Source organism: Staurois parvus, unplaced genomic scaffold (assembly GCF_062004578.1).
Source record: "Staurois parvus isolate SC_StPar_1 unplaced genomic scaffold, SC_StPar_1.0 ptg000283l, whole genome shotgun sequence".
NCBI classification, from domain to species: Eukaryota; Metazoa; Chordata; class Amphibia; order Anura; family Ranidae; genus Staurois; species Staurois parvus.
This window is the reverse complement of record NW_028318079.1, coordinates 6,844,052-6,852,074: the sequence shown is the minus strand read 5'-3', so window position 1 is coordinate 6,852,074 and position 8,023 is coordinate 6,844,052.

The window sequence follows — 8,023 nt, the reverse complement described above, 5'->3', positions numbered from 1 at the left end:
GCCCACACTCAAACCACACCGAAAAAAGCCTATGAAAGGTACCAGGGGCATCTCATGGGGCTCCCTACTGACCCCAGGCCCTCGGGCAGTGCCCGAGTGCCTATATGGTCAGTCCACCCCTGAACTGTACTGTCTCCCTTAAATTGTAAAGCACTGCATACACTGTTGGCACTATCAGGGACGGACTGACCATTTGGGAACTCAGGCACTGCCCGAGGGCCCGGGGTCAGTAAGGGGCCCTCGGGTAGTGAGAAGCCCCTGGTACCTTTCTTCGGCATTTTTGGGTGTGGTTTGAGTGTGGACGAGGACACAGGAGCCACATGATCCGTTATTGCCCAGGGGCCCCATGAGTTGTCAGTCTGCTACTGGGCACTATATACTGTAAATCCTGCATATTAATAACAATCTATAGCGATTAGATAAAGAAGTTCCGCCTGGCAGTACTAGGGTCGTTGGTTCGAATCCCAACCACAGCACCACCTGCCTGGAGTTTGCATGTTCTCCCTGTGCCTGCGTGGGTTTCCTCTTGGTACTCCGGTTTCCTCCCACACTTCAAAGACATGCTGGTAGGTTAATTGGCTCCTGTCTAAATTGTCCCTAGTATGTGTATGTATGAATATAAGTTAGGAACCTTAGATTGTACGCCCCTTGAGGGTTAGGGACTGATGTGAATGTACAATATATATGTAAAGTGCTGCATACATTGACGGCGCTATATAAGTACCTGAAATAAATAAATAAAATAAGTACAATCACCCAGCAAAATATCTCGTCACAGACCTGTAAATTCTCACTAGGTGACAATGTTTGCCATTAAAAAGCCACCCTTGATCTCCAGTCCAGTGGCTTTGCCTAGGCTGAGATGATATCATCAGTCTGCTGCAGGCAGGAGGAAGCACTTCCTCAGTCTCTTCCCTCAGTGATCAGACTGTAACATTGTAACTTTGCAGCCAGTCACAAGGTGAGAGGCTGCAGCAGGGGCTGATGTGTGTCAAACATTTGTGAACACAGCCAAGACCTGCATAGTCACCTATGATGTCTGAGCCAGCAAGGTATTGTCAGGGGGAGTAATGTGATTTTTTCACATGACAGCACGCATGCAAGTAACATGATAAAACATATCTGATTCTAGGTCCACATTATTTGCGGTGAGCTAGTCACAATTTTGGGGGTAGGAGGGGGTTGGTAATGAGCCGGTGGTTATAAAAACACAATAAAATCCCACATATAGATGGCTGCGCACACAGGGAGACATTCCCTTCTTGGATTCTTGGAGAAACTGTCATAAAAATGTCTTTTCTTGTCGCTGGCATTCTCTTTGCATCTGCCATTAGAAGTGATGCACAGGGTGAGTAATGTGGTGTCACAGTTTGTGCAGCTGTGCCTATTCATACAGCCACCGCGTCGCGTGCAGCCAGACCGCTACAGATTTTACGGCATTTTCTGCTGCTTGGAATTCCAGAGACCCATTATTATGTACAGTAGTGGGGCTGATTAATCAATGTGGGGGAGGGGGAGGGGGGGCGCATCACAGCCTCTCAAACCTGCCCATGTTCAACTAAAGTGTACAGAACCTCCAGCCAAAACGAGTTTTATTTGAGTGGCGAGGGATTAGAACCCCTGTCAGATTTTTATTGCTAAAAGCCTAGCAAGAGCACCAAACCGAAGATGTCTATAAAGCGTTGGGTGTCCTATGCTGTCTTATGAGCAAACGGAATTGGCAGCATTTTCAGTGCGAATTCCTCCACCGCATCAGAATCGCACCCCGTTCACCCGAACCGCTGCGGGTGTGTATGTTAACCAGGGGCGGACTGACAACTCATGGGGCCCCCGGGCAATAGGGGATCATGAGGCCCCTGTGTCCTTGCCCAAACTCAAAAAAGCCTATGGAAAAGGTACCAGGGGCATCTCATGGGGCCCCCTACTGACCCCGGGCCCTCGGGCAGTGCCTGAGTTTCCAAATGGTCAGTCCGCCCCTGATGTTAATTTAACAACACCCTGAAAGCAGTTCGTAAAACGCGGTGCGATGTGCAGAATCGGATCGCATGGGTGTGAAAATTATTTTATTTATTTCAGGTACTTATATAGCACCATCAATTTACACAGCACTTTACATATATATTGTACATTCACATCAGTCCCTAACCCTCAAGGGGTGTACAATCTAAGGTCCCTAACTCACATTCATACATACACATACTAGGGACGATTTAGACAGGAGCCAATTAACCTACCAGCATGTCTTTGGAGTGTGGGTGGAAACCAGAGCACCCGGAGGAAACCCACGCAGTCACAGGGAGAACATGCAAACTCCAGGCAGGTGGTGCTATGGGTGGGATTTGAACCAACGACCCTAGTGCTGCCAGGTGGAAGTGCTAACCATTTAGCCACTGTGCTACCCAGAATACCCATGTGATCTGATTCTAATGCGGATCCAAAAAAGGGTCCTGCACGTTTTTAGTGCGGGTGCGGTGCGATTGGAGCCATACATAATGTACGACTCCAATCGCACCGCACACAAATTGCATGTGATTTGTACAGGAATGGGGGGCGGTTCCTGTGCGAATCACATGCGATATACTGCACCGCATATATGTGAACCTGGGCTTATGTCTCAAACATTTGTAGTGTGTCTAATACACTATATTGCCCAAATCATGTGATTCAGGTGTTCCAATCCCCTCCATGGACACAGGTGTATACAATCATCACCTAGACATGCAGACTGCTTCACACCAAACACCCCAAAGAAGCTCCAAACTTTTTTGGAGCGTGACACGTTTTTTTCTCCACAGGCTTTGGTACTTTGTATAGCATAAAGAAATGTAGAAAGATAAACTATATTGCCAAAGTATTGGCCCCGCCCTCCAAATCATGTGATTCAGGGGTTCCAATCACCTCCATGACCACAGGTGTATACAATCATCACCTACGCATGCAGACTGCTTCTACCAAAATTGGTGAAAGAATGGGTCACTCTCAGGAGCTCAGTGACTCCAAGCGTGGTCCCGTGATAGGTTGGCACCTGTGCAATAAGTCCATCCGTGACATTTCCTGGCTACTAAATATTCCACGCTCAACTGTTAGTGGGATTATAACAAAGTGGAAGCAACTGGGAACAACAGCAACTCAGCCACCAAGTGGTAGGCCACGTCACATGACAGAGCGGGGTCAGCGCATGCTGAAGTGCGCAGAAGTCACCAACTGTCTGCAGAGTAAATAAGCTAAAGACCTCCAAACTTCATGTGACCTTCAGATTAGCACAACAACAGTGTGAGAGAGCTTCATGGAATGGGTTTCAATGGCCAAGCAGCTGCATCCAAGCCTTACATCAGCAAGTACAATGCAAAGCGGCGGATGCAGTGGTGTAAAGCACGCCGCCACTGGACTCTAGAGCAGTGGAGATGTGTTCTCTGGAGTGACCAATCACACTTCTCTGTCTGGCAATCCGATGGATGTGTCCAGGGGTGGACTGACCATTTGGAAACTTGGGCACTGCCCGAGGGCCTGGGGTCAGTAGGGGGCCCCATGAGATGCCCCTAGTATCTTTTTCATAGGCTTTTTTGAGTTTGGGCAAGGACACAGGGGCCCCATGATCCCCTATTGCTCGGGGGCCCCATGAGATGTCAGTCTGCCCCTGGATGTGTCTGGGTTTGGCGGTTGCCAGGAGAACGGTACTTGCCTGACTGCATTGTGCCAAGTGTAAAGTTTGGTGGAGGATGGATTATGGTGTGGGGTTGTTTTTTAGGGGTTTGGCTTGGCCAAAGGGAACTCTTAAGGCGTCAGCATACCAAGACATTTTGGACAATTTCATGCTCCAAACTTTGTGGGAAGAGTTTGGGGATGGCCCCTTCCTGTTCCAACATGACTGCCCACCAGTGCACAAAGCAAGGTCCATAAAGACATGGAGGAGCCAGTTTGGGGTGGAGGAACTTTACTGACCTGCACAGAGTCCTGACCTCAACCCCATAGAACACCTTTGGGATGAATTAGAGAGGAGACTGCGAGCCAGGCCTCCTCCCCCGACTTCAGTGCCTGACCTGACAAATGTGCTTCTGGAAGAATAGTCCAACCTTCCCATAGACACCCTCCTAAACCTTGTGGACGGCCTTCCCAGAAGAGTTGAAGCTGTTATAGCTGCAAAGGGCAGGGCCAACTCAATATTGAACCCTACGGACTAAGACTGGGGGGCCATTAAAGGTCATGTGCGTGGAAAGGCCAGCCGACCAATACTTTTGGTAATATAGTGTATGTTTATTTCTTATGATCATCAGCTCCATCTAGTGGCCATAATGCTGTATTTTCCTGATTGAGATATCTCAGGAGAATACCACATTATGGCCATTAGATGGAGCTGTGGATCTCCAGAAATACACATATTAGGCAAAATAAGTAGATTGTTCGTGATGGTTGTGCGAGTAATTGGGATTTTCACAAAGCAACATTTTTTTTTTTTAATAAATAGAACCCTAAGTGTCCAAATACTTTAACCCCTTCTACGGCTCTTAAACTGGATTTTATTCACTTGCCGACCTGCCACAGAATATTTACTGTGGCAGGTCGGCTCGAACAGGCACAATCATGTACCTGTATGTCCAGGCTGTCTTCCAGGTCATCTTGCGCATGCGTGGACCCGGAAGACTGCGCTGTCATTCGCTGCAGCGCAAGCCAATCAGCGGATCCCAGTCAATGATTTATGCACCTGTGGCTCTCTACACTCCATACATGCTGTGCGCCCTCTAGTGGCCATATTTTTTTATATTATGGAAAAAAAAACAGGAGGAGCTGGAACATACAAAGGTGGGCGGGGACACCCGAAACTCCCAACTAGACAGGAGCAGAGTTGGGAACAATTAAATATCACTTTTGTATAATCAGGACAATTAAGAAAGTAGGGTCTAACTCAGCCTTCCAAGCTCCACCTTTAACTAAGACCTCACATTTGGGTGGACTGATCTTTTAAAGCAGTTGTTAACCTCAGACATGAAATATGAACAAAGCATATCCCTCTATAGTGTGTATTTGTCTCAATCCAAAGCACTAAGTGTCATTTCTGTCTGCTGCTTCATTCCTATCAGCATGATTCATGTCTGACAAGTTTTCCTGACACCAATTGATAGAAGATCACAGTCGAGGGACCTCCAGCACACAGCCTGTGATTGACAGCCTCTGCTCTGTTCCTGTGAGCTGTGTGTAGGGAGGTGTGTCCTTTCGTTCCAATCTCCTTTCAGCGCTCTCCTCACTGAGCTCTGCAGAATGTAACTTCAGCTCTCAGCTCCCTCTTTTCTGAACTATCAGACAAGCTTTATAATCTCTGGACATATGTAGAGAAGAGAACACTACAGATACACAGATACAACTTATGTAGGAGGATTTGTTTCATCTCTGTGCATCACCTGAGGCCAGTCACTTCACTGGGTTTATAACCAGTTAAAGCCAATTAAAAAAATTATTTTTAATTCTTTTGAATTCCTTTTCTATGCCAAGTCAAATTTTTTTTTTCAGTTTTGGGTAGTGTAGGGAAGGATTAGCAGTTTAGGGGGGTTTACTGCGATTCGGGTCTCTATTAGATTTATCCTCCCATCTTGTCCTTCTAGTAAGAGCTTTACCAAAATAAATCAGAGAAGAATGTAACCGGTACACAGCAAAAGCTAACAATCTGACAGGGTTCTATTCTTTCCCTTCTTAAATGGTAACTAAACCCCGGACCCTGCATTCACTATATCTGGTCTCCCCGGACCCTGCATTCACTATATCCGGTCTCCCCGGACCCTGCATTCACTATATCTGATCTCCCCGGACCCTGCATTCACTATATCAGGTCTCCCCGGACCCTGCATTCACTATATCCGCTCTCCCCGGACCCTGCATTCACTATATCAGGTCTCCCAGGACCCTGCATTCACTATATCTGGTCTCCCTGGACCCTGCATTCACTATATCTGGTCTCCCCGGACCCTGAATTCACTATATCTGGTCTCCCCGGACCCTGCATTCACTATATCCGCTCTCCCCAGACCCTGCATTCACTAAATCTGGTCTCCCTGGACCCTGCAGTCACTATATCCGGTCTCCCCGGACCCTGTATTCACTATATCTGGTCTCCCAGGACCCTGCATTCACTATATCCAGTCTCCCCGGACCCTGCATTCACTATATCTGGTCTCTCTGGACCCTGCATTCACTATATCCGCTCTCCCCGGACCCTGCATTCACTATATCTGGTCTCCCCGGACCCTGCATTCACTATATCTGGTCTACCCAGACCCTGCATTCACTATATCCGCTCTCCCCGGACCCCGCATTCACTATATCTGGTCTCCCCGGACCCTGCATTCACTATATCTGGTCCCCCCGGACCCTGCATTCACTATATCTGGTCTCCCCGGACCCTGCATTTACTATATCTGGTCTCTCCGGACCCTGCATTTACTATATCTGGTCTCCCCGGATGCTGCATTTACTATATCTGGTCTCTCCGGACCCTGCATTCACTATATCTGGTCTCCCCGGACCCTGAATTCACTATATCTGGTCTCCCCAGACCCTGCATTCACTATATCTGGTCTCCCAGGACGCTGCATTCACTATATCTGGTCTCCCCAGACCCTGCATTCACTATATCTGGTCTCCCTGGACCCTGCATTCACTATATCTGGTCATCCCGGACCCTGCATTCACTATATCGGGTCTCCCAGGACCCTGCAGTCACTATATCTTGTCTCCCCAGACCCTGCAGTCACTATATCCGGTCTCCCCGGACCCTGCATTCACTATATCCACTCTCCCCGGACCCTGCATTCACTATATCCGGTCTCTCTGGACCCTGCATTCACTATATCCGGTCTCTCTGGACCCTGCATTCACTATATCTGGTCTCCCAGGACCCTGCAGTCACTATATCTGTTCTCCCCGGACCCTGCACTCACTATATCCGGTCTCCCCGGACCCTGCATTCACTATATCTATTCTCCCCGGACCCTGCATTTACTATAGCTGGTCTCTCCGGACCCTGCATTCGCTATATCTGGTCTCCCCGGACCCTGCATTCACTATAGCCTCTCTCCCCGACCCTGTATTCACTATATCCTCTCTCCCTGAACCCTGCATTCACTATATCCTCTATCTCCGGACCCTGCATTCACTATATCTGGTCTCCCCGGACCCTGCATTTACTATATCTGGTCTCTCCGGACCCTGCATTCACTATATCTGGTCTCCCCAGACCCTGCATTCACTATATCTGGTCTCCCAGGACGCTGCATTCACTATATCTGGTCTCTCCAGACCCTGCATTCACTATATCTGGTCTCCCAGGACCATTCATTCACTATATCTGGTTTCCCCAGACCCTGCATTCACTATATTTGGTCATCCAGGACCCTGCATTCACTATATCCAGTCTCCCCGGACCCTGCATTCACTATATCTGGTCTCCCCGGACCCTGCATTCACTATATCTGGTCTCCCTGGACCCTGCATTCACTATATCTGCTCTCCCTGGACCCTGCATTCACTATATCTGGTCTCCTCAGACCCTGCATTCACTATATCTGGTCTTCCCAGACCCTGCATTCACTATATCTGCTTTCCCACAGTACATAGAACATGGAAATGCAATTATTTCAGTAAATATAAACTGCGAATTACATTTTCACATCAACAGTTAGAGCAGTCTTGTGACTTCTAACAGTGTCCTGCAGAGCACTGGTTAAAGCTTGTAGGAGGAGTTTTCTTTCTGCTCTAGGAGGCTACAGAACCCTTGATATCTGTGTGGACAGCGTTGATTGGCCCTGTGCTGATCACATGCATGGTCCAAAGTAAAAAAAAAATATCTCTAACAATACACACCAAACTGAGCATGTGCAAAATGCCTACTGTTCAGTCTGTCTTATCAGGAGATAAGAGGTGGTCGCTTAAACACGGGGAGGAACAGAGTAATCGGGATCCATCCGTTTCTATATCAAGCCAAAAACTTTTTTTTTTTTAAATTTTGGACAGTGTAGGGAAGGATTAGTATTTT